General features: G+C 44.9%; 1 protein-coding gene across 2 annotated transcripts in view; it reads right to left on the bottom strand.

Moving 5' to 3' along the window:
• LLGL2 (LLGL scribble cell polarity complex component 2) overlaps window positions 1-24,112 on the bottom strand; it is a 159,958-nt gene extending 135,846 nt beyond the window's left edge. For both annotated transcript variants that reach the window (XM_040331683.1, XM_040331684.1), the window contains exon 1: window positions 24,010-24,112. The gene's annotated coding sequence lies outside the window, so the exon portion shown is untranslated. The remainder of the gene's footprint in view (window positions 1-24,009) is intronic.
• Window positions 24,113-27,985: the final 3,873 nt, after the last annotated feature.

Raw genomic sequence — 27,985 nt, 5'->3', positions numbered from 1 at the left:
GTTAAAGCGACGCAGTGCCGAATCGCAAAACCTGGACTGGGCATTTAGCTGCAAAATGGTCCGGGGCTTAAGTGGTTAATTACATTTTTTTTTTTTTTTTTTTTTGCACCATAAAAAAAATAAACTTAGTTTCTGTTATAAAATTTAGCAAATTAGTAATTTTTCTTCATAAATTTTGGCCAAAATTTATACTGCTACATATCTTTGGTAAAAATAAGTACAAATTGGTGGATATTATTTGGTCTTTGTGAAAAGTTATAGCGTCCAAAAGCTATGGTGCCAATATCTGAAAATTGATCACACCAGAAGTACTGACAGCCTATCTCATTTCTTGAGACCCCAACATGCCAGGAAAGTACAAATACCCCCCAAATTATTCTTTTTTTAGAAAGAAGACATTCCAAGGTATTTAGAAAGGAGGCATTGTGAGTTTTTTGAAGTTCAAAATTGCACACGATCGTGGAATGGCGACAAACTCCCCTACTTTAAAACGCTTAGTTTTTTAGGGCTAGAATTATTGCTCTAATGTTCGCAGCGATACCTCACATGTGTGGTTTAAACATCTTTCACTTCTGCATGCGAGCACACTGGCACTTTAACCACTTAAGACCCGGACCTTTAGGCAGCTAAAGGACCCGGACAGTTTTTGCGATTCGGCATTGCTTCACTTTAACCGACAATTGCGCGGTTGTGCGACATGGCTCCCAAACGAAATTGGCGACCTTTTTTTTCCCACAAAGAGAGCTTTCTTTTGGTGGTATTTGATCACCTCTGCGGTTTTTATTTTTTGCACTATAAACAAAAATAGTGACAATTTTGAAAAAAATATAATATTTTTTTTACTATAATAAATATCCCCCCCAAAAAAAAAAAAAAAAACCTAAATAATATCGCAATAAGCGTTTATCTGTTGGTTTGCACAAAATTTATATCGTTTACAAAATAGGGGATAGTTTTATTGCATTTTTTTTTTTTTTTTTTACTACTGATGGCAGCGATCCGCAATTTTTTTTGTGACTGCGACATTATGGCAGACACTTCGGACAATTTTGACACATTTTAAAAAATGCGTTGTTTACTGTGAAAATGACAATTGCAGTTTGGGAGTTAACCACAAGAGGGTGCTGAAGGGGTTATGTATGACCTCGTCTGTGTTCCTAACTGTGGGGGGGTGTGGCTGCAGGTGTGACATCGATGACGGCGCCACAGTGAAGAACGGGGAAGCTGTGTTTACACACAGCTCTCCCCGTTCTTCAGCTCCGGGGACCGATCGCGGGTCCCGCGGTCACGGAGCTTCGGACCGGGTCACGGGCCCGCGACCCACGGCTGGGCAATTAAAGAGGACGTACAGGTACGTGCTTGTGCCCAGCCGTGCCATTCTGCCAACGTATATGTGCAGGAGGCGGTCCTTAAGTGGTTAAAATTAAAAATTGTTAGTTTTACTTGACACCCCCCCAAATTATTTTTTTTGATCACTTTTATTCCTATTACAAGGAATGTAAAAATCCCTTGTAATAGGAATATGGCATGACAGGCCCTCTTTACAGTGAGACATGGACCCCACATCTCACCTCTAGGCTGGGAAGGCTGAAAAAAAACAAAAACAAAAAACAAACAAACAAACAAACAAACAAACACACAAAACAAACACACAAAACAAACAAACACACAAAACAAACAAACACACAAAACAAACAAACACACAAAACAAACAAACACACAAAACAAACAAACACACAAAACAAACAAACACACAAAACAAACAAACACACAAAACAAACAAACACACAAAACAAACAAACACACAAAACAAACAAACACACAAAACAAACAAACACACACACACACACACACCACGATCCTGTCTTTGATCGTAGCGGTGAGTTCGTAGAAGCAACGAAGGGCGGCAGGTGCGGGACACGTCCCCTCTCGCCTCCTGTAAGAACGATCAAGCAGCGGAACAGCCACTATGATCATTCTTATTGTGTAGGGAATCGCCGGCTGAAAAAGCCGATATCTGAATGATGCCTGTAGCTGCACCCATCATTCAGATATCCCCGCACAAAGTCAAGGAAGTCATACAATGGCCGGCGGGTGGGAAGTGGTTAAAAACGCTTTTTTTTTTTTTTTAATACAAAAGTTGTCAGTTTATACAATATTTCTAGCACATCGCATGTACATACCAAAAATGACACCCTGAAATAGATTCTCCTATTCCCGAGTACAGCGATACCACAGGTGTGAGACTTCCACAGCCTGGCCACATACAGTGGCAGAGCACGGCGGGATGGATGGCTGGGATGAGTGCTGCAGTTGTCACAGAGCAGCACTGGGCACTACAGATCCAGCCTACAGCGCTGCTGCCACCGATACCTCCCCCTCTCCTCTCACAATGTACCGATCAGTACACTGAGGGGAGAGATTATCCGGCATCATGACATGACGTTGGTTTGTTTACAAGTGACCGCTCCGTCATTTGACCGAGCGATCACGTGGTAAACAGCCGCTAAACCCGGCTGTCACAGACACTCCCGTGTACGCGCCCCAGGTGGCTTAGCGAACCGCCTTGCAGTCGTCATTTGGCTATGGACGGGTCGTCAAGTGGTTAAAAAAAAATTCAAATTAAAAAAAAAACAAGTTTACTTTCAGCCTGGACCAGAAATAATGGCATGACGTCACCCTGGTCCTCCAAGGCCACATAGTTAAAGAGTATCTACTCTTTGATCGCATATGGATCAGCCAGCAGCACCGTCGGATCATTTCTCAGATATCGACGCTTCGCAAAGTATTCCAGCGGCTCATAAGCAGCTCAGAATGTTTTCATGAGAAAGCCACCTGCCAGATGGGGGAAAAAAAAAACAGTTCCGGTGTTATGGCCAATATCTTCAGCCACAACCCCGGAAACTACTTGCAAACCGCAACATGTATGTATGTATGTATGTATGTATGTATGTATGTATGTATGTATGTATGTATGTATGTATGTATGTATATATATATATATATATATTATACACACACACACACACACAGTACGTATTGCGGTCACCTTCAAGTACAGAAAAATACAGTACGTATAGATCTACCACAAATGCACTCAGCTCCTAACCCCTTTTGTGGGCTGACAACAAAGAACATTTTTGTAAACTGAGTGGTGTCAGCCCTGCCAAGTTTTCTTATGCTATACTACGTAAAGTGGTAGTAAACGCTGCTTGTTGACTTGTGACAGGCAAGTTTACTTGTAGGTACAATGAAGATCTCCTAAACGTGCACCGTTTAGGAATATTTCTGCAGCCGGTGATGTCACTTCAGAGTGCTGTGCCACAGCCGTGGCTCCCATGTGCATCTGCAGGAGGGTAGTCATTGCAGCTCAGCCATTTAAATGGCCAGAACCAAGGAACCCAGAAGGAAGACCAGGTGAAGATTGAAGCCCTGTCAGCGGAGACAGGATGTCTTCATTTTAAGCCAAGTCTTTTATAATGTGCTAATATGCGATACATACTAGCACATTATGACATTATCTTGCAGGGACCACTTTAAAGCAGAATGGAAGTCACAATTTTAAAAACTAATCAGGCAGGCTCCTTTTTTCACAATATCTCTTCTGCAATAACATAAACCTACCTGCCTGCAGTCTTCTGTAGAATGTATACGGAGCTGCACAAGCACAGCTCAGTTAAAAGAGGAAGTAAATGCTACTTTTTTTTCTGACCTGTAAAGTAAAGGCATAATGTGCTAGTATGCATCACAAAGCCCTTGTTGTCATCGATGGAGGCCACATCCATCTTCGTCCGTCTTCCTTCCAGGTCCTTAGACTTCGGCTCGGTGACTGGCCGAGAAACGCGTGATGTCATGGCACAGGGTTCTGAAGAAATGCCACAGATGGCCGTTTCTTCAAAGAGCATGCGCCGATGGCATAAACAGTAAAAATCTCCTAAACGGTACAAGGTTAGTAAACAAACCAGGGAAGTTTACTTCCTTTAACCATCTGGCACAGATCCTGTGAGCTGGGGTGACTGAACTCCTGCATATAGGCACACAAAAATTCAATACACTTCAAGAAAAAAAAAAAAAAAAAAAAAAACTTTATTAGCATCTCTCCCACCCCCAGCTGTAACCAGACTTTACCATTATTACACAACATAATTTAGAGGAATATAAAAGCGGTGAAGACAAATACCAGTGGTGGATGAAAGGGAAGCCATGTCTACATAGTGAATGTGAGCTTTCAGGGCCTGCAGGGTTGGGTGGAAAAACAACAGCATGATTCAGGAGGATGGCCGTCGATTTATGACCCATGACAGATAAATGTCACTGAGGCTCAAAAAGGACAAAACCATGAACGGAAGGTAAATAACACAGAATGAATGGGGTCTGAACAGGGGGAGGAAGGAGAGCATACACAGTTGCCACTGAAAAGGAGTCATATTTTTTTTTTTTTTTTTTTTAAGAACGTATGATCGGATATCATTTGGGAAAAAAATTTGGAGGGCTTTTTTTCCCCCATAAAGAAAAGTAAAGATAAGTGGAGAAAATCTGGTAGTGAAGAACAAAAATGACCTAAGATGCAACCATGGCCGAAGCCTCGAGAGACGTACGGAGCACAGGCTTCTGTACCAATCACCATCCTGTTATATAATTGCACATCGATGGTAAGGAAAGTGATTTGTAAGCCAGGAACATGAAAATTATTACACTGCAACTTACCAGATGAGCTGAGGATTTGTGTCAGGCATTTCCCCACTTTATTTTTCACCTTATGATCCTGCCAAGGGTTCATTTACATTTGCATCGACTTCAACACACATTAAAGCGCCTACCACTTAAACATGCTTTTTTAAATGTGTTTTTGATGCTTCAGTGGTGTGTTTTTTTTGTTTTTGCAAGCTTTAAATGAAGCTTGGCAGATGCCCTGTGTGTTTACACTCCCGATATCTCATACCTGCAATTATTTCAAAAACAATGAAGCTAAAACTGAATTAACCACTTTCCGATCGCCTGCTGTACATATACTGTAGCAAGGCGTCTATTGCACAAAATCACGTACCCATTTGTGATTTTGTCAATAGCCGGAGCTGTGATCACGCGCTGATTGGCCACAGGTGGGGGGGGGGTCTGAACACCCCACACACACACACATACCACCAAAAGAAAGCTCTATTTGAGCAAAAAAAAATAAAAAATTATTTGGGTACAATATCGCATGCCCGCGTAATTGTCAGTTAAAGTACTACAGTGCCGTATCGCAAAAATTGGCCTGGTCATTAAGGGGGTAAAACCTTCCAGGACTGAATTGGTTAAAGCCTCTCAAAAAGCTAAAGGCGTTTCAAGCAAGCTTTGCCATAGACTTCTAGGGAGGCTTTAAAAGACGCTTTGAAGCGCCACTAAAGCAACATGGGGTATAATTTATGGAGCAAAGCAAAACGCAAGGTGTAAACAGGACTGTAAACTAACCATTTTATTTAGTGGCAGGAGCTTTGACTGGCGTTCAGAGAGCTTGAACAAAGCCCATCTCTGAAGCAAGTGTAAACTAGCCCTAACACGTATCTGTTCCGTCCACTGCACTAATATATATATATATATATATATATATATATATATAGAAGCAGTGTTGTCATCGTAGTGCAGGAGTATGTAGGATTAGACTACAGAACCCCCCCCCCTCAACTGTATAACAGAGTGAGCGTTCTAGTCCACAGCAGGCCCGGACTGGCCATAGGCCCGGTGGGCCGCAGGTCACGTCTCTGTAATGTAGGGAGGTCTGTGCAACATGCAGGTGGTCCAGAACTGTTAAGGGGGGGGTCTGTGTAATGTAAAGGGGTCCAGAGGTACAAGGTGCTGGAACCCCACATCCCATCATTAACTGCAGAACTAAAGCACCCCCACCTCCCGGGCTGCTCAGTCTAAAATGCCCGGGCCTTTTTTTTGTCCCAGTCCCAGCCTGGTCCACAGAGTGGAATGGACAAAGCTGGATAGAATGGGGCAGTGTTCCCGGTAAATATGGATATTTTCTAGCAAAATTTTGGCCACTTTTCACCCACCAACATTTGCGTATAAGATCACAAGAAAATGAGCGAAACTAAGCAATCAACCAAAAGGTCGTGCATTTTAAGATTGAATCTAAAATGGGGATACTACAACAAAATCACTGAAAAGTACTGTATTTTTTCAGCTAGGATTGATAAGGGCTATACCATCTTTGTCTCCAAAGCCACCTTTTTAAGTCCTTGATTACTTTGCGATTAAAAAAAACAAAAAAAACACAAACACAAACACAAACACAAACACAAACACAAACAAACACAAACACAAACAAAAAAACACAAACACAAACACACAAACACAAACACACACACAAACACAAACACACACACAAACACACACACAAACACACACACAAACACACACACAAACACACACACACACTCTAATTGCCACATGTATGGCCAGCTTTACACATGGCAGAGATTCAAGAGAACTTATTCCAGGTATGATCTTTAAATGGTATATAGTTTATACTGGACTAGCTTGGACCAATAGAAGTATGCATATCTCATACCCGAGTGATCCCTGTGGAAGCTGAAAAATCATCTTTAGCACATTCATATCAACACTCCTCTAGAACCAGTACCATGTGGTTGAAGTTCTGCATTAAGATCACAGGGGGTCATTTGGCAATGTGGAGAACTTGACATCAGCACCCTGCATCTTCACCATGTCCAATCAGAGAATGCCTTGTATTCCAAGCATTCCGTCAGTGCCAAGCAAGCAACCCCCTGTGATTGCTATGTAGAACAGAAGGGCAGCCCCTTGGCACTGGACCTGTAACTGCTATTACTGTAGTAGTGGGAACTACTATAGTGATTTGCTGTGTCAATGCGCAGTTACATTAATCCAAGCTGGGCTGTTGTAACTACGGAAAAATAATACACTATGCAACCCCCCACACCTTTACATTGTCATCAAATGTTTGTGCTCATCTCTCCAAGACACCAGCTCATCATATCTACAAACCCATTTCCTTACTTCAGTATAGCCATCATATTAAAAAAAGCAAATAAAATCTGTCAGCACACAGGTTGTGTAGGTCTGACATAAAAGTGTACAGGGCACGCCGCTGACTCAAAAGCTAGGAAGCAAACAGGGAAAACTACCTGGAATTTGTCGCTGCCCTTGCCTAAATCCACCCAAACACCACGCTACAGTCCCTTCAATTTCCAAGCACACCCTCCCCCGACATTCTCATTTATTGTGGAAGGCCTAATTAAGGCACCCTCAGAAAGATTGAGTGACTGTACAAAGTTCACCTACAGCAAGCAGATAATGTTAACTCTCAATGTACCTCTGTGACCTGAACTGCTGGGAAGATTTAGCAGCACAATATCAGGGCTCAGACAGGTGTTGAGTGCTGTCCTCCATGCATCTGCACCCTCTTTTGAACTGCATGCAGACAGCCAATACAAGTGGATGAAGATGCAGCAGCTGTGTCTGTATACACTTCTATTGACTGCCTGCATGCAGTTCAAAAGAAAGTGCAGACGCAGCAAAAACGGCTCTAAACAGAGAATGGGATCCGGTACCCACTTGAATAAGCCCTTAATGTGGAAGACTGGGTATACATGGTAAGATTATAGAACAGATTCCTCCATCCACCTAGAGGAATCCCTCCCCCCCCCCCCCCCCCCTCACTGGGACATTGATCAGCGAGTACACCGATAAGCAGCTGCTGCCGCCGATCGTCAAAACTTTCCAACATGTCAATTGGAAAGAAGTCAATTAAACACTTGACATCTGTCGAGCCAGGGAGCCCACACACCGAGTTCCTGCCAGTCTCAGCTGGCCACCTTAAAGGACAAGTTTATCCCTTAAAAAAAATAAAAAAATAAAATGAATGCATGTTTTTGCAGGGAAAGAAAACCAAAAAAAAGTGCATATATATCTATCAGTGAATTGTGGGTGCAACATCAGACTCTTCCTACAGCATTTTAACAGCCCATACAGAGGTATAGGCAGAAAGCGTGAATGAACTATGAGAGTGCTCACCAGCGTCCTTGCAATTCATAGAGAACTACAAACCGTCTTCCGCGGTGGAAGACAATACTTGTAGTTCCCTCATTCACAGATTCCTGGGAATGAATCACATGGCAGTGCTGGCAGAGCCACGTTATTTTTAAACCTTACAGCAAGTGCAGGGAAAGGATCCCCCTCCCATGGTAACAAGGGGGGTGCCAAGTTACCCTTCTGGAGCATCTTACAGATTACACCCCAAAAATAGGCAAAAAATACCCCTGTCAGACTATTGTATTTTGACATCTACTGGAACCAGTTGTCTGAACACCTGAACAGTGTCTGCAGCCGATTGACTGCAGGTGCTAGTCAGACAACAATTTTCAGCCTGGCTCCTTTGACAGGGAGTAGGGCTCAGACAAATATACTGTGCAACTGTCACCTAAACATGACTTCACGGACACACAAAGAGGATTATAAAGACCGTGCCTGGCACAAGAGAGGATGACAGAACTGTGGGCATCTAGTACAGGAGGGGGGAAAAACACACACACACACACACACTGAACTATGCAGGTGATCAACTAGAACTATGTGCGTGACTGTGTATGGGTCACGCACATAGGTTACCGGCGTATAAGACGACCCCCTAACATGCAGACCGCAGCCGTATAGTATAGCCAGCTCAAGACAGCTGAAAGCAGAACATATGTCTCCAGTGGGCTTGCAACTCTACAAATCGTAGGTTTAACATTACACAGAGGGTCCAAGGTCTTGTTCACATAGGTGTGCTATATCGTATGCCCATGCAGGGTTAGGTTTACCCACATGAAGAACCACAGGTGTGTCATGCATCACCTTGCATGCAGTCTTAAATCCCTGCATCTACAGACATCCACGATCGCCCTGTAAAGAACAAATCAGTACACAAACCTTTTTTGAAGCCGACCCGACCCAATCCCATGCTGAGCTGTCATCTGCAGCTTGGCTGTGGAGGTGGGTGCAGAGAACACGTCCGACAACAGAAGTCCCATAGTAAGTCTATGGGCAACATCATTCCCATTAATTTCACAGCTGTTGCTGGCTGTGTCCTCTGCAGAGCTTCCGCCACTGGAGATCAGATCGGCTTCAGAAAAGGTATGTATACTTATTTTTTCTTTACAGGGCTAGATAGGTTAGTGTTAGATCATGGATGTCTGTAGATGCAGGGATTTTAGTTTTAGGGTGGACTGCTACTTTAAAGTAGTCACTGCATGGAAAACACAGAAACCAACACTTCCAGGAGCGTCATACTCATGTGTCCCCCACAAGGACCACCAAGTCGTTACAGGTCAGAGTGACTTTTCCCATTCAGACCTGTCCATTATCGTTTGCTGTGTTGGAGTGCATGCATCTTGAGCTCAGTCGCAGAGACAGTGCATGTGCAGGGCTGTGAACAAGGATAATACAAGCAATGGCTGGCTTACTCTGGTAACAGGAAATAGCGATTAGAATATGAGAAATGACAGTCATGCCTCATGATGGTAATATACAACTTTCATCAGATAACACGCCCCCTTCATTCCCTACCTGACTGGCACTGAGACAAGCAGAACATGTCTTCCATTGACTTGATACCATCTGGGCAGGAAGTGGAGGGGACGTTTGATCCCATTGCAAATTATAGGCGATGAGCGTGTTCAGCGCTTCACTTTACATGCATCCATTTTTGCACAAAGAAGTGATTGTACTTAACCACTTAACTCCCGGACCATATTGCTGGTCAAAGACCAGAGCACTTTTTGCGATTCGGCACGGCGTCGCTTTAACTGACAATTGCGCGGTCGTGCGACGTGGATCCCAAACAAAATTGGCGTCCTTTTTTTCCCACAAATAGAGCTTTCTTTTGGTGGTATTTGATCACCTCTGCGGTTTTTAGTTTTTGCGCTATAAACAAAAATAGAGCGACAATTTATTTTTCCCTCAGTTTAGGCCGATACATTTTCTTTTACATATTTTTCGTAAAAAAATAGGATTACTATAAAAATGCCACTGGCAGGAAAGGGGTCAACATGTTCCCTGGGTGTGTTCTAACTGTGGGGGGGGGGGGGGATGGACTCACTAGGGGAAATTACTGATTGCTGTTCATACATTGCACATTGTACGAGTCAGGCATTTCTCCCCCTGACAGGACCGGGAGCTGTGTGTTTACACACACACACAGCTCCCGGTCCTCGCTCTGTAACGAGCGATTGCGGGTGCCCGGCGGTGATCGCGAGGCGACGTCGAGCTACGGGCTCTTGCGCAGGGCACGGCGGCTGGTCGGCAAGTAGTTAAAGTGGATGTAAACATACTCTCATAGTGCTGATCTATAAGGATATACACGCCTCCTGCATGTATCCTTACCTGTCAAATGTCTCCCCTCTGTCTGTTATAAGAACTGAAAAAAAAAAAAAAAAAGTCAGATTTTTTGGGTGGGTCTGTTGTCTGGAGCTCGTGGGTGGGAGTCGTGATGTCAGTAGTCTCTCCACCCTCCTCTACACTCCCCTTGTCAACATGCATTTTTTCCCCGTGTATTCATTACACTAAATTCTGCTATGATCACTAATATCCAGTCAAAATCCAGAAAAGTGACAACATGACTTCAGAAAAGGAGTGGGGGTGGGAATTAAAAAATAATGCCTTTCTCCAGGCTAGTGCATGGGATATGTAAATAACCTGTCACTCACAGCAAGGGGGCGGAACGGACTAAGATTTTTCTCTGTAAGTCCGTTTTATTATTTCACTGAACAATAAAAAAGAGGATTGCTCAGAGCTGGATTAACTCTGTGTGGCAAGACTGGGCACAGATGATGGGAAATATTATACTGTATATTGTGACAAAAAATAAAAATAAAAAAAAATTTGGGGTTTACATCCACTTTAACAATAAATTGTGTAGGGCCCAATTTTTTCCCTCACAGGGGCCCTTTGCTGAATAAGTAGTGTCAATATTCCCAATGCACACATTGCTGGAATGGACTTAAAAATAGAGGGGGCAGCAAGAGCCAGCTAGAGACTGCAAACATCACTGATCAATGTACATATTTGCCAGCACACCAAGGATCGTCAAATGTCCAAAGGTTTTATTGAAGAATGATCACAGTGCACAAAGTGTAACATTCGAGAACACCACAAGACCCCTGAGCATGATCACATCAGAGGGGTCCTGCGCAGGTTTCGAAACGTTGCACTTTGTGCACTGGGATGTGATATTTCTTTCATAAAACCCTTGGATGGCATTTAAAGATCCCTGGTGTGCTGGCAAATATGTATACTGATCTTTGCTCAATAGGTCCACCATTGCACAGCATCTACTACCCTTTGTATTCCAGTCAGTCTAAAAGCACCCACCCACTTACAAGTGGGAACAGAAGGTTCCAATTCCACGTAAACAATGGCAGGATTCTAACTCAACCTGGTTCCAGGGTCATAAACGTTCAAGCCCACTGAACATAATGTACCCAAATCAGCATAGGAAAAAACTCTCCTGGATGTTTAGCCAATTTACATACAGGTAGCTTGACATCACACACAAACATAGGACCAGCAGCCCTGCATTATACACAATGACGACGTGGGCCCACCCACTTCCTGCAAGCATCGAATAGCATAGCTAAGCACCAGCTGTCGGGGGAGAGAGGGATATGGTCTGTGTACTTTTTACTTTCACCCCAAGATTAGCAAGCATTTAAAAGTAGAATTTCAGCTAAAACCTGGCCCCATCTGAAGCCTGCCCTTAGCTCCCTGCATTAAAGGGTCACTAAAGGAAAAAAAATGTTTTGCTGAAATGACTGTTTATTGGGTATAGAGACATAAAGTTAACTGATTCCTTTTAAAAATGATTAAAAATTGAATTTAATCTATCATATAATGTGCCTCTAGTTTCACTTTAGGTTTTGAAGGTACATACATGAAGTTCCGGGTGAGAGGTGAGTCGGGAAGACTCACAGAACAAAAACAAACAAATCCAGGGTAGTGTTTTGTTTTTAAAATGAATCCGATAGGCTCTGAGGAGTTTTAGAAACACTGTAATGACAGCTTAGACCACCGTGAGAAATCTCCCAGTACGATGGTTATAAGGAAACAGGCAACCAGGAAGTGTGGAGATCACAGCAGAATTACAGCTACTTCAAAGCAATAACGAACGATGAGGACATGAAACCAGTACTGCAGTAAGGTAAAGGAAGCTATTTAGCTAAAAAAAAAAATTCCTTTAGTGACCCTTTAAGGTAAAAAAGCCATAAAGCCCCTTTTACATCAGTGTCTTCTATGGAGTAGTAGATGTCAGCGGACACATGTGCGCTAGCACCTACCACGATATGATCTGATCCCATCTGCCAAAAATAGATGGGATGTTGGTCCTATTCCCCATCCGTCCGATCAGATGGAAAGGGACAGGTGGTCCATAGAGGAGAGCGGCACTGTGTCCATGTCATCCAGGGCCGGTGCTACCACTAGGCAAACTAGGTAGCCGCCTAGGGCGCACTTTTGCCTAGGGTGCCCGGCCACTTGTATTCCTTCTCTCTGTGTCCTGACTCCCGAATGAATGGAAGCAAACATTTATTGATGGGCACTGGTGAGGCTGCATTGATGGGCACTTCATTAAAAAGGTGGGGTATACATGAGCAAGGGGGGGGGGGGGGCGGCAAAATGAGGCTTCACCTAGGGTGTCCAAAATCCTTACACCAGTCCTGGTGTCATCCGCCTACTCAGCGGGGATCAGCAGAGAGATTCCCCACTGAGCAAGTGGATTCCGCATAGCAGAGGCACCCACATTCCTCCACTTTCACAGGCTCCCTCCAGGCTGTAAAATCAGTCCCTGCCGCCAATGCTCCAGGTCATTTGATGTCATCAAGTTCATAGCTTTGCACTCAAAGTGTGGGATACAGAGTATGCTGGAGCATAGGAACACACATTTTCCAACAAGTCTGTTTATGAGAGGGAGAGGGCCTTTTTGTAACCTTATTACCTATGACAGCAGTATTTGGAATTTGACTGGTTGCTATGGGTTACTGCACCATGCATGACAAGTGCTTTTTCATTGTCCTTACTGCATCAAACTCTCAGTGGAACAATTTGCATACAACATCACAATAAATGGTTTGAGTTCTTCTCTGATGTATACACTACACCCAATGTTTCCATAAACCCTGTATAAAATGACGAGTATAAACAATGGCAAGATCCTTCTACTTTTAGTGTTCCATTTTCTCAGAGGTTTGCCCGGGTCTATAGAAAAACTCAGTACATAAATAATATCAGCTGCTCTTAATCCACAGTAACTTTCCCATTACGAAGGGTGAATTTACAAGATTTTGTTGCAGTAAATTGTTTTAACGCAATGCACGATAAAGCAGAAATATACTCACCTCCACTTCAGGAAAGCGGTATTTACAAGATCCCTTGCTGGCCATTGACCTCTTCAGCTGGTTTCTTCAAGGTTCCGATCTTCGGCCAAGATGCATGTGTACAGCTCAGTGTACTTTACAAAATGGGCAGGTGGGAAAATTTATATGCAAGGGACACAGATTTAAAAAAGGCCTTACTTGTTCTTATTTTATTCTTTTAAAGTGTATTTCCTATGGTAAAATGCGAGAACACAACCATATATGTTTGTTGCGTTTTCCCATTCACACAGTGTGCCTTTTTATTATTATTATTATTATTATATTTAAAAAAAAAAAAGAAAAAATTAACATTTACCTTTTAGATGTTTCTCAGCAGTTACTTAGGATGAAATGTATGAAGCCCCGCCTCTATACCTGTAAACCTTTGTTAGGACAGACCGTGTTCAAATCTAGTTAGAATTTATAAATAAGATCTGCATGCACTGTGCAGACAGGGATAATTATGACAAGTACAATGGCCCCATCTCCTCAAACAAAAAGAACAAGGATGATTTTTTTTGCCGGAGGGCCCAATATGGAGCATCTACAAAAGGCAAGCTGCAATTAAATTAAAAAATTTTTAAGTTATGATATGTGAATAGGGACATGTAACAAATATAATGTAGGCGTTTTCCCAATTTGAGTGCAAAAGTGGAACCATTCGAGTCCCCAGCACAATTTTAATGCAGCACTAGAATAGTGGCTTTTTAAAACAGCGATGGGGATAGTCCACTCCTGTGGGTCGCGGCAGGGGTAGACGCTAGAACCACTGGCTGCTAGTGACAGCTGACATCCATTGCTAAGCCCAGTAGCTGAAAGCTCCAAAAAGGAGCGCTTTGTGAAAGTATAGTGTCCCTGCCGTGTTTACATTGGGAGTGTGATGCATCACATTCACACCACTCATGAGGACATCACTGCACACTAGAGCTGCACGATTAAACGTGAAGAATCGAAATCGCGATCTTTAAATCAGCATGTCACGGTCTTACTAAGAAGTGCAGAGAGTTCTCACAGCTGGAAAAACAAAATCCAGGCAGCCTGCCAAGTTTTAATACAACACAAGAATAAGTGGAAACAAAGTATCTCTTTGTTCTTTTATCAAAGGAAAAAACTCCTGCGTGTAGATGAAGGAAGTTTAACCATTTAAAGCTGAGGCCCCACTTAAAAAAAAAAAAAATATATATTAAAAGCCAGCAGCTACAAATACAGCAGCTGCCGACTTTTAATAAATTACCTGTCCATGGTGCCCGCAATGTCGGCAGCCGAGGCATCACTCGGCTCCCCCCGCCACCATCCTTGTTGAGGGAATCATGAAATGAAGCATCACGAGGTGATCTATGCCAGGAAGTGGGAGCAAATACCTGTATTAGACAATCCCCCCCTGAAAGGGGGAGGGTTCCAAAAAGTAGAAGTTCCATTTTTGGGTGGAACTCCACTTTAACCACTTCCAGACCGCCGCATGTATATGTACGTCGGCAGAATGGCACGTACAGGCACATTGGCGTACCTGTACATCCCTACTTAGACGTGGGTCCGATCGGGACGACGGCACGGCTATTCGTTTATAGCCGCTCCGTCGCGATCGCTCCCCGGAGCTGAAGAACGGGGAGAGCCGTATGTAAACACGGCTTCCCCGTGCTTCACTGTGGCATCGATCGAGTGATCCCTTATATAAGGGAGACTTGATCGATGACGTCATTCCTACAGCCACACCCCCCTACAGTTGTAAACACACACTAGGTGAACCCTAACTCCTACATCGCCCCCTGTGGTTAACTCCCAAACTGCAACTGTCATTTTCACAATAAACAATGCAATTTAAATGCATTTTTTTGCTGTGAAAATGACAATGGTCCCAAAAATGTGTCAAAATTGTCCGAAGTGTTCGCCATAATGTCGCAGTCACAAAAAAAATAAAAAATAATAAAAAAAAATAAAATAAAAAAAAAACACACGCTGATCGTTGCCATTAGTAGTAAAAAAAAAATTATTAATAAAAATGCAATAAAAATATTCCCTATTGTGTAAACGCTATAAATTTTGCGCAAACCAACCGATAAACGCTTATTGCGATTTTTTTTTACCAAAAATATGTAGAAGAATACGTATCGGCCTAAACTGAGAAAAAAAAAAAAAGAAGGTTTATATATATATATATATATATATATATATATATATATATATATATATATATATATATATATATATATATATATATATATATATATATATAATCTTTTTTTTTTTTTTGGGGGGGATATTTATTATAGCAAAAAGTAAAAAATATTGCATTTTTTTCAAAATTGTCACTATTTTTGTTTATAGCGCAAAAAATAAAAACCGCAGAGGTGATCAAATGCCACCAAAAGAAAGCTCTATTTGTGGGGAAAAAAGGATGCCGAATTTTAAAAACCCCTTGGGTCATTTAGCAGCATATTGGTCCGGTCCTTAAGTGGTTAAAGGCCAAACCTTTTCTGACATGTGTTGCTTACAAGTAAAAAAACATTTTCTGCTACAAAATTACTTGAAACAGCAAAACTATTTTTTTTTTTTTTTTATAGCAGAGACCCTAAAGAACAAAATGGTGGTTGTTGCAATATTTTATGTCACACTGTATTCGTGCAGCGGTTTTTCAAACGCAATTTTGGAAAAAAATACACTTTAATGGATCAAAAAAAAATAATGTGAAAGAAGAGGTTATACTGCAAGAGCATTGTGATCATTATTCTAAGCAAAAAAAAAATCAATAAATAAAAAATAAAAAAAAATCGCGATTCTCATTTTTGTCAGAATCGTGCAGCTCTACTGGCGGGCAGAGCTGCCATAGCTCTACCCAGCCTTACACACAGCAGCCAATCACTGATAGTGATCTAATGCTGGCTGCTTGCAGCCAATAGATGACTAATAGCAGGAATCTACTGCTGAAAATTTACTTGGGGTCTGGATCAGATCGCCACTGGTGGTGGGTTTTTTGTAGAAGGTTGTCACAATTGGGGATGCAGTGCAACGAGGATAGCGAGCAGGCGTGCACACAGCAGGAGCGTGCCCACAGGCCCTGCGATAGCTGTGTACAGTGACAGAACAGGGAACAGCCTAGGTAAACAAGGCAATTCCCCACTCTGCCGAATAACAAGTCAGATCTTCTGTTCCCAGTGATCGGGAACAGTTAGAATGCACTTAACCCCTTGATTGCTCCCACTGTTAACCCCCTTCCCTGCCAGTGTCATTTTTACATTGATCAGTGCATTTTTAAAGCACTGATTAATGTTATAGTGTCACTGGTACCCAAAAAGTGTAATCAGTGAGGCGGAGAACGGATCTGTCGGCACCGGATGTTGACCATAGAGATTTCCAATGGACCAAATGGTAGCCAGAGTCTAGGATCGTTCGGAGGCCAGGTGCGATTATGTTTTTTTTTCAGGCTTCCCAGACTAGCGGTAAGATGTGGGGTCTGATTGTAAAGTAAAGAGGATCTGGCATGCTTATTCCTATTTAGGGCTGCAACTAATGATTATTTTCATAATCTATTAGTTGGCCGATTATTGTTTCGATTAATCGGATAACAGCCTAAAAAAAAAAACATTTTTGGGCCCAATTTGTTGTTGGGCAGATTACAAATCACAAATTGACGCAAAAACACATTACATGCTTTTCTGCAGCTTCTCCATTGAAGTATATTGAGCCCAAAAAAACAAAATAGCACCGTTTTGCATTAAAAAGTTCTTGCCCTTTCCAAATACGCAGCAGCTGAAAAAAAAGTCATGCATGTGAATGTGTCCCATAGGATAACATGTAAATGAACTGTAGTGTGTTTCTGCAAAAAGCACCAAAAAAAACAGGTGTGACCCAGGCATGAGATGTTTACCAACATGATGGGGTTAAAAAAAAAAAAAAAAAAAAAATTAAGTAAATTTTTTTACTGTGGGACAGTGAAAGTAATATTTACCGTAGCGATTTGCTTTATTGTACTATAAAGGGCTAATTTTAGTTTTTTTTTAAATTTCATAATCGATCGATTAGTTGTTTCAGCCCTATTCCTATTGCAAGGAATGTGTACATTCATTGTAATAGGAATAAAAGTAAAAACATAAATAAAAAAAAGGAAGAGGAATTGATCAAAGTGCAACAACCCCATTGTATTTTATAGGGTCTTTGCTTAACAAAAAAAAAAAAAAAAAAAAAACATAAATGTTTGGGTGTTGTATGTAATTTTCTAGCAAAAAAAAAAAAGTGGTTAAGGATGATTGGAGTAAAATAAGGGGTTAAGCAGAGGAACATTAAAAACACTTTTTTTTTTTTTTTTTAACTTGACAGGTTGCTTTAAACTGACTTTATTTACAGATCGAAGTACATGCATTTGAGGCCGGGTTCACACTGGTACGACATTAGTTCTGACTTTAGGAGCACATGTCGCATGATGTGTGCAAATCAATGATTCCCTATGAGAGCCGTCTGACTTTGAAAAAAGGTTCCTGCACTACTTTGGTCCGACTTCAGCCCATTAAAAATCATTGAAGTCGGATCAAAATAGGATCACTGTCCTGACCATCCATGTTGCGTTCTTTAGAGCGGACGGTTAGCTTTACTGTAACAACCGATGTGACTCAGCAGCCGTTCGGCTGTTATTACAGGCAGTGGGAGGGGACGTACCCCCTCCATCCCACCGGGAGGCCTGAGCAACCAGCCAACACACCTGCCGGCTGGCTGAAGACCCAAACAAAGCCGATTCTTCACTTCCGGGTTACTAGATCCGAGACCTGATGTCATGACATCACTTCCCAGATTACTGGCATCTTAAAGGTGCCAGTCTTAAATAATAAAGTATTCAAAAAACACAGATCTTGACGTTTTGAATACTTTGAAGTGCAGAAAAGGGGTCTGGGGGGGGGGGGGGGTCTTACGGACCCCAGATCTCTTCATAAAGAGTACCTCTCACATGCCTATTACTGTCACAAGGGATGTTTACATTCCTTGTGACAGCAATAACAGAAAAAAAACTGTAAATTTTTATTTTTATAATGTACAAATTATCGTCAAAAAAATATCGGCTATCAGCAGGAGAGGTGGCTGAAATATCGGTGTTGTATCGGCACAGAAAAAATAAATAAAGTACCTTTCGGGGGGGAGAGCAGATACCCATCTAATATAGGTATTTGCTCCCACTTCCTGTGAAAAAGTGCCAGAGAATCTGCGAAAAACGATGCTATGTCCAGCCCCCCTCCCCCCGCTGTTTTCTGGGAGACACACAGGTCCCAGAAGACAGCAGCGATATTTACTCCCACAGATGCAAGGAAAATGTCCACTCCTGCTGGCCACAGCCCGGATCCATTAAAGTCTGAAGGACAATAAACCGGCCCTTTGTTTAAAAAGTTTGGAGACCTCTGCTTTAAAACTGCTTGAAGAACAACAACTAAAAAGAGTGAAGAGATTTTTTTTTTTTTTTAGGTTGTTAAGGATTAGGACAAAAAGATGGCAACACAATGTCCTGATTCAGGTGGAACGAGGAAACCACCTCGGGTAAGAGGAGCGAGGCCTTGACACCACCTTATCTTGGTGAAGAATCAGGAAAGGTTCCTTGCAGAAGGCAGCAGCCAGCTCTGTAACCAAAAAGACAGCCTTCTGTGCAAGATGTGATAAGTGAATCTCTTTAATAGGCTTTAAGTGATTGGAACGGAATTTAAAACAACAAGCATGTTAGGCCCATGTCACACTGGTTCCATCAGGTTGAGGTCAGGACTCTGTGCAGACCCGTCAAGTTCCTCCACTCCAAACTCGCTCATCCATGTCTTTATGGGCTTTGCTTTGCTTTGTACACTGGTCCAAATCATTTGTTGGAGGGTTGTTCTTGGCCCCTTGGCTCCAGTGAAGGGAACTCTTAAGGCATCAGCATGCCAAGACATTTTGGACAATTTCACGCTCCCAACTTTGTGGTAACAGTTTGGGGGTGGCCCCTTCCTGTTCCAACATGACTGTGCATGGTACACCCTGAAAACACTGATTGCGATACAGGTTACATATTGCACGCCAGAATGAGATCAATATTTCTAGCACCAGACCTCCTTCCTAAAGCTAAACTGATGACCTATAGGAGGATTTAAAGCCTCACCTATGGAAAATATAGGGTACTAAAGTTTGTCATTTCACAGGCGCATGTAAAATGTAAGGTTTAACGTGTTGGGTATCTATGTACTCTGTGCAACCTTGGCTTTTATACTTAACCACTTAACCCCCGGACCATATTGCTGCCCAAAGACCAGAGCACTTTTTGCGATTCGGGACTGCGTCGCTTTAACAGACAATTGCGCGGTCGTGCTACGTGGCTCCCAAACAAAATTGGCGTCCTTTTTTTTTCCACAAATAGAGCTTTCTTTTGGTGGTATTTGATCACCTCTGCGGTTTTTATTTTTTTGCGCTATAAACAAAAATATAGCGACAATTTTGAAAAAAAATAATATTTTTTACTTTTTGCCATAATAAATATTCCCCAAAAATATATAAAAAAACATTTTTTTTCCTCAGTTTAGGACGATACGTATTCTTCTATATATTTTTCGTAAAAAAAAAAAAAAAACGCAATAAGCGTTGATTGGTTTGCACAAATGTTATAGCGTTTACAAAATAGGGGGTATTTTTAATGGCATTTTTATTAGTATATTTTTTTTACTAGTAATGGCGGCGATCAGCGATTTTTTTTTCGGTACTGCGACATTATGGCGGACACGCGCCCCTAGTGGCCGCAAAAAGAGCCGACGTCATTGTACGGGCTCTCGCTCCCAGGAGAGCCGACCTGCCGCCGTAGAATGACGGCGGCTGGTCGGCAAGCAGTTAAACAAAAAATTGGGTAATTTATTGCGTTTTGTGCCTCAAAAAAATACATAGGGGCAGATCCACAAAGAAATTACACCGGCGTATCTATTGATACGCCGGCGTAATTTCAAATTTCCTGCGTCGTATCTTTGTTTTGAATCCTCAAAACAAGATACGACGGCATCTCGGCTAGATCCGACAGGCGTATGTCTTAGTACGCTGTCGGATCTTAGATGCAATTTTTCGGCGGTCGCTAGGTGGCGTTTCCGTCGAAATCTGGGTCGAGTATGCAAATAAGCTATTTACGCCGATCCACGAACGTACGTCCGGCGCATTTTTTACGTCGTTTTCCGGCGTATAGTTAAAGCTGCTATTCTGAGGCGTACTTAATGTCAAGTATGGCCGTTCTTCCCGCGTACAATTTAGAATTTTTTACGTCGTTTGCGTAAGTTGTTCGCAAATAGGAATTTGCGTAGAATGACGTCACCGTCGTAAGCATTGGCTGGTTCCGTTTTAATTTCGAGCATGCGCACTGGGATACCCCCAGGGACGGCGCATGCGCAGTTGCGAAAAAAATTGTTTACGTCGGGTCACGACGTATTGACATAAAACACGCCCCCATTAGATCCATTTGAATTACGCGCCCTTACGCCGCAAGAGATACACTACGCCGCCGTAACTTATGGCGCAGATTCTTTGTGGATTAAAAAAAAAAAAAAAAGTTAAGTTACGGCGGAGTAGCGTATCTTAGATACGCTGCGCCCAGCGCAGATGTATGTGGATCTGCCCCATAATGTTTTGGGAGTTTTATATAATCTTCAGGCCTAAAATGATTAAACGTGTGCAAAATAAAAAAAGTTATGAGCTTGGGCAGCAAAAGGGATAAAAGAAAAAAATTCACCTTCAAGAATGTTACATGTTCTCCCCGTAAACTCGCTCCTAGAGTCAAATCAAATTTGTCAAGCTCTGCTTTAATCTTACTTTAACCATTGATTGAAGTCCACTTTGTGTGCTCCATATCAATCAAATGGGTTATCCACTATAGATTATTACCTATTGGGAGAGATTGATCTGAAAAGAAATCTATCATTTATCAAAGTGCACTTCCTCACCAGAACTCAGGAGACGAGCCAGATGTCACACAGGAGGAGTATACAGCTCACACAGTGTAATGTAGTATATGGAGGTCAGTTAGTATCCATCTCTCTCACAGTGTAATGTAGTATACGGGAGGGGTAGCGGTAGCAGTGAAGAGTAGTACAGAGGAGGAGGAGTGGCGGAAGTAGTACAGAGGAGGAGGAGTGGCGGAAGTAGTACAGAGGAGGAGGAGTGGCGGAAGTAGTACAGAGGAGGAGGAGTGGCGGAAGTAGTACAGAGGAGGAGGAGGAGGAGGAGGAGGAGGAGGAGTGGCGGAAGTAGTACAGAGGAGGAGGAGTGGCGGAAGTAGTACAGAGGAGGAGGAGTGGCGGAAGTAGTACAGAGGAGGAGGAGGAGGAGGAGGAGGAGTGGCGGAAGTAGTACAGAGGAGGAGGAGTGGCGGAAGTAGTACAGAGGAGGAGGAGTGGCGGAAGTAGTACAGAGGAGGAGGAGGAGGAGGAGGAGGAGGAGGAGGAGGAGTGGCGGAAGTAGTACAGAGGAGGAGGAGTGGCGGAAGTAGTACAGAGGAGGAGGAGTGGCGGAAGTAGTACAGAGGAGGAGGAGTGGCGGAAGTAGTACGGAGGAGGAGGAGTGGCGGAAGTAGTACAGAGGAGTTTACACTATAAATGTAGTATTCAGTATAATGTAGTATACAGGAGGAGTGGTTGTAGTAGTATACACTATAATGTAGTATACAGGCTGAGTATATGGAGGTTAGTATCCATCTCTCTCACATAGTGAGATGTATGTAGCGGGCTGCTCCTGTTGGGCTGGCGCTGCTTTAAATTTAGAGGGAAGTCAGAGTTGTTACTCCAGGCCAAGGGTGGCAGCAGCTAAGTCAGGGTGAATTGAGTGATTCCCCTCGGCAGCCAATCAGTGGGGGTTGATCGACCCGCTGTGCATGCTGGGGAGGGGTACATAAGGGACAGACGTGATTGGACAAGGGTCGTCGATCCTGGTCTGTCGTCCCACCACCCCTTGTGTGGCCCTCCTGGCCGGGGGTACGTGTTCCTGGTTTCGGATCACGTTGGTCCAGGGTTGTGATCTGCCAAGTAGGCCCAGTAAGCAGATTGGGTCTATGCTTTCAAGGGTGATCCCGTGCTGTCCATCCTGGAGGGAGGAAGCCGCTTGAAGGACCTATCTTGGAGAGGACCGAGCATGAGACTGGTATCTCAGGAGAGGCCTTGTACTTCATCGAAGGATGCACCATTTACTGAAAGGCTTGATAGTGATCGCCTGTCAGTTCCAAGTTCTGCAAGAAGTTAATCTGGAGAGATCCGGGTGTTGAATCCTGTGCCATGAGGATTCCGGACAAAAAGTATCTCCATCTGTGGGAAAGTCTGTGGCAGAGACTGTACCATATTCCATGCGCCATTCCGGCTGCTAGGCTAGTGAGAGAAACCTATCTGGGTGCGCAATACCCACTCTGGCTGGAGTGGCGACAAGAACTGTGTTGCTGGAAGCAGGAGTGTTTCCCGACTGAATTAATACACCTGAACCTATCTACCCGTTACCCTTCCATCACTTTTATTCTTTTAGCAAGGTCAGCAAATAAATCTTTAAAAGGGAAGCGTACAGTGTGGACATTTTACTTGCTCTACTCTCATCCACTACCCTGGACGGCGAGGAAATAGAGACAACATGCCACCCGAAAACATCCAGCAGCTCCTTCATGGGTAGTGCTAGGTGTGGTATACAGGAGGAGTGGCAGTAGTAGTATTATACAGGAAGAAAGGTAGTATTAGGTAGTATACAGGGGGGAGTAGTACAATATAGTATACAGGAGGGGTGGTGGTAGTAGTATACAGGAAGAAAGGTAGTATACAGGGGGGGGGGGGAGTAGTATAATACAGTATAATGTAGTATACAGGAAGAAAGGTAGTAATATGTAGTATACAGGGGGGGGGGGGAGTAGTGGTGGTAGTATAATACAGTATACATGAGGAGTGGTAGTATTATACAGTATAATGTAGTATACAGGAGGAGTGGTAGTAGTATTATACAGTTATGTATACAGGAGGAGTGGTAGTAGTATTATACAGTATAATGTAGTATACAGGAGGAGTGGTAGTAGTATTATACAGTTATGTATACAGGAGGAGTGGTAGTAGTATTATACAGTATAATGTAGTATACAGGAGGAGTAGTAGTATTATACAGTATAATGTAGTATACAGGAGGAGTAGTAGTATTATACAGTATAATGTAGTATACAGGAGGAGTGGTGTTAGTAGTATTATACAGTATAATGTAGTATACAGGAGGAGTGGTAGTATAAATATTAAACAGTATAATGTAGTATACAGGAGGAGTGGTAGTAGTATTATACAGTATAATGTAGTATATAATGTAGTACATGGAGGTCAGTCAGTATCTCTCTCTCACACATCCAGAGTGAACTTAGGCCCCGCCCCCGGGTACACACCTGTTGTGTGAGGCAGAGCCGTGCGCCGTGTTGGCCGGATCACACCCCGGGCTCCGTCCACCTCACACCTGTCCTATCACCCCGGAGCCCCGTACACCGACCCCCAGCGGCCAGTCACCGCTCTGCAGCCTGCTATCACTGCCCCTGTATTCCCATCACCGGGCCACCGATCCTCACACAGCCGTCACATCGCCGCTCCCTCACCGCCAGCAGCACACTCCTCACCTGTCCTGTGTCCGGTATCTCCCCCGATCCGTGTCCCGCGGGAGGCGCCTGGGCCGCAGCCGCTTCCTGGTTCTCTCAGCCAGGGGCCGGCTTATTACATATTCATAACTCCCTCATGCCGGGCAGCCAATAAAAAAGGGGGCCTGTAGCTCTCAGACCACGCCCTGTATGGCTAGATGACGTTCAGTGTCTGTAGGCCCGCCCCTCAGCTCATGAATAATGTGTGATGAGAAGCGCTGCTTTGATTCCTCCGCGCACCTGGCTCACCTGTGTACAACACTGGGAGGACCCGCCCGTAACACTCCGCCGTGCAGAAAAGTAAACCCTGAGTCGGGGTGGGGGGGCCTCATAGACGGGGCAGAGATCGGGGGTGGGTGCTGGGGACATCGTTCACAGGGGACACTACAGTGGAAGCCTTCCTGATCTTATGGCTCGGGGCTCGGGGCTTTCTACATTCCTACACAGTTCTCCTGCAAAAACGACTTTTCTATACAATGATTTCAGTGCAATGTATGATAATGGAGGAGAAATGTCCAACCAGTCCATGTCACTCTATAATCCTCCACTTTCCAGGAGTACCCCTATATCCCCCCCCCCCCCCCCCACTATACACCCAGGGCTCATCCACACCACAGGCCATAAAGGAAGCAAGTTCTGCTGTGGATTAACCACCCCACAGGGCCGGATCCGGAGCCACGGGGTCTGATGTGGGGTGCAGTAAAAAATGTCAGGGGGGCAGAGGATGCAAGGTCAGTAGGGCAGGGGCAGCAAACAGGGGTCACTAGGGCTGAGTACAGGGGTCAGTAGTGTAAGGTACAGGGGTCAGTACGACAGGGCATAGGGGTCAGTATTGCAAGGTTCATGGGGCAACATACAAGGTCAGTGCGGCAAGGCATAGGGGTCAGTGGTACAGGGGTCATTAGGGCAGGGTACAGGGGGCAGTAGACAGGGTCAGTAGTGCAAGGTACAGGGGTCAGAGGGGTACACGGGGCAGCAGACGAGGTCAGTATGGCAGAGAACAGGGGTCAGCAGACGGAGGTCAGTAGGACAGGAAGCAGCAGATGGGGGTTAGTAGTACAGGGGTCAGCAGACGGAGGTCAGTAGGACAGGAAGCCTCAGATGGGGGTAAGTAGTACAGGGGTCAGCAGACGGGGTCAGTAGGACAGGAAGCAGCAGATGGGGGTTAGTAGTACAGGGGTCAGCAGACGGAGGTCAGTAGGACAGGAAGCAGCAGATAGGGGTTAGTAGTACAGGGGTCAGCAGACATGGTCAGTAGTTCAAGGTACAGGGGTCAGTAGGGTACAACGGGCAGCAGACGAGGTCAATACGGCAGGGCATGGGGGTCAGTAGGACAGGGGTCAATAGGGTAGGGTGCAGCAGACGGGGGTCAGTACGGCAGGGCACAGGGGTCAGCAAATGGGGGTCATTAGGGCAGGGTATAGGGCAGTGGCGGCTGGTGATCAATATTTTGGGGGGTGCGTGCGATCCGTGATCTTCCCTTTACTGCGGTAGAGGTGCGGGGAGAAGGAAGGATGAGGTGGTGGTGTACTGTTGATTTTGGGCTCCTGGAAGAGGCTGTTACTGCCCCCGGGGGGCCAATGCTTCTCCTCCCAACCAAACAGGAGGCAGAGGGAGTCTTAAGACTCTGAAAGAGTCAGGACCCGCTTCCTGATTGGAGGAGAAGCATGAAGACATTAGTGAATATTAATTCACTAATGTCACACAAGGGGGTGGGCTCACTGTTCCCCCGAGCCCACCCTTTTTTTAAGCCAATTAAAGTTTAGGGGGCTGGGCACAATGGATTTGGGGGGGTAACCCTGCGCCCCTAATTGACAGGCCGCCACTGGTGCAGGGGGCAGCAGATGGGGATCAGTGGGGGCAAGGTACAGGGGGCAGCAGACAGGGGTCAATAGGGCAGGGTACAGGGGACAGCAGGGCAGAAGACAGTGGTCCGCAGGGTACAGGGGGTCAGTAGGGCAGTGTAGAGGGTTAAGCAGGACAGAAGACAGTGGTCAGCAGGGTACATTGGGTTAGTAGGGCAGTGTAGAGGGGTTAGTAGGTCAGAAGGGTTCAGTGGTTAGCAGGGCAGAAGATAGTGGTCATCAGGGTACAGGGGGTTAGCAGGGTAGTGTACCGGGTTTAAGCAGGGTCAGAAGACAGTGGTCAGCAGGGTACAGGGGGTCAGTAGAGCAGTGTACAGGGGTAAGCAGGGCAAAAGACAGTGGTCACCAGGGTACAGGGGGTTAGTAGGGCAGTGTGCAGGGTTAGTGGGTCAGAAGGGTACAGTCGTTAGCAGGGCAGAAGACAGTAGTCAACAGGGTACAGGAGGGCAGTGTACAGGGGTTAGTAGGGCAGAAGACAGCGCTCAGCAGGGTACAGGGGGTCAATAGGGCAGTGTACAGAGGTAAGCAGGGCAGAAGACACTGGTCAGCAGGGTACAGGGGGTCAGTAGGGCAGTGTACAGGGGTTAGTAGGGCTGAAGACATTTGTCAGTAGGGTACGGGGAGTCAGTAGGGCAGTGTACAGGGGTTAGCAGGGCAGAAAACAGTGATCGGCAGAGAAGAGGACAGGGTCACGGCTGGTAGTGCACTCAGCAGATCTCTTTCTCCCCACACAGCACAAAGCTGAGATCTGATTCCCTTACAGACACAGCTTTGATCTGCACAGTGTGTGTAGCTGGCTACTACCCTGTGTGCAGTGCGGGCAAGGCTGGGACAAGTTCATCTAGCACCCAGGGCAAAGATGACAAACTGTGCCTCCCCCAAGGCGCAGATACAACCATGTAAAGCCCAATCTGAGAGTGATCATCTGCTGCATGGAGGAGCACTGTTATGACAGAAGGGGGAGCACAGCCCGCACCTCCTTCGGCTCTCTCCTCTCTGCTGCTGTCACTTCTGTCTAGACTTTACTGTTCACTTAGGTTCCCTGTGTCAGGCTCCAACCCCCCCCCCCTTTCACCTTGTCCCGACACTTGAGTGAGGAGCTTAGTGCGGCGGGCACAACATCCATGGGGGGGGGGCTGGCCTGGCAGGGCATGCCACCCCACGACCACCTACCTGAAGAAGGATATGCAGCTGTTCAGGACTGTACATGTGGTGTGACCACAATGTTCTGCTGTGCAGCTGCTGCAAAAAGTAAACCACATGTCACATACAGCAGGAGGTACTGCTGCTGACATGAGCCATTTAGGTGTATGAGGCCATGCAATGCATATGGCTGTGCAGTAGTATACCTGGCATGTCTAGCCCCGGCTTGCTTCCGTAGAATACATGTGTAGCGCCTGTGTACTTTATCGTACCAGTGCTAGTTAAATTTAGAGGTAGATCAGAGTGTAGTTGAACTCTGATCCAGATTGTTAAGTGCAAAACAGGGTCTCTGTCTCAGCTGGGCTGTGCTGTGGGCTATTCTGTTGCGATGGGGTGTTCTTCCAACCCTGGTGCTGCAGGTGGCAGCAGTGGAGTCAAGGTTTTGGTGCTCTTTCCCAGCAGCCAATCAGGAGGGTTTGACCTCGCTGTGCATGCTGGGGAGGGGTATTTATGAGACAGATGCCATTGGTTCTGGGTCTTCTTCGAGTGTGGCACCCACCTTTAGGGTGACCACATCATGGCGCCCCGGCGTTATGGCCTACCTGGCCGGGGCATGCGTGCCACGCGGTGTTCCTGGTTCCCGGAACCATGTTGGCCCGGAGCATCTGAACAGCGACGGGGACCCAGTGAGCGACTGGCTCCCCACCTTTGAAGATCCCAAGCTGTACTGTGGTTCGGTGGGGAGTCCGTCTGAGGAGCGCCATTGAGATGCTGGCGGTCCAAAATGGCCTGGACAAACCACCGGGGGTGATTGGAGGCACAGCAGAGAGGGATGGTGGCATTGCAGAGGGTGGGGATGGAGACAGGGGCTGTTGGTGGCACCGCAGAGGGGGATGGAGGCAGGGGGCCAGCGGAGATTGGAGGCAGAGAGAGATTGTGGCACCGTAGAG

Source organism: Rana temporaria, chromosome 12 (genome assembly GCF_905171775.1).
Source record: "Rana temporaria chromosome 12, aRanTem1.1, whole genome shotgun sequence".
Lineage (NCBI taxonomy): Eukaryota > Metazoa > Chordata > Amphibia > Anura > Ranidae > Rana > Rana temporaria.
This window is presented reverse-complemented; position numbering and strand designations above follow the sequence as displayed.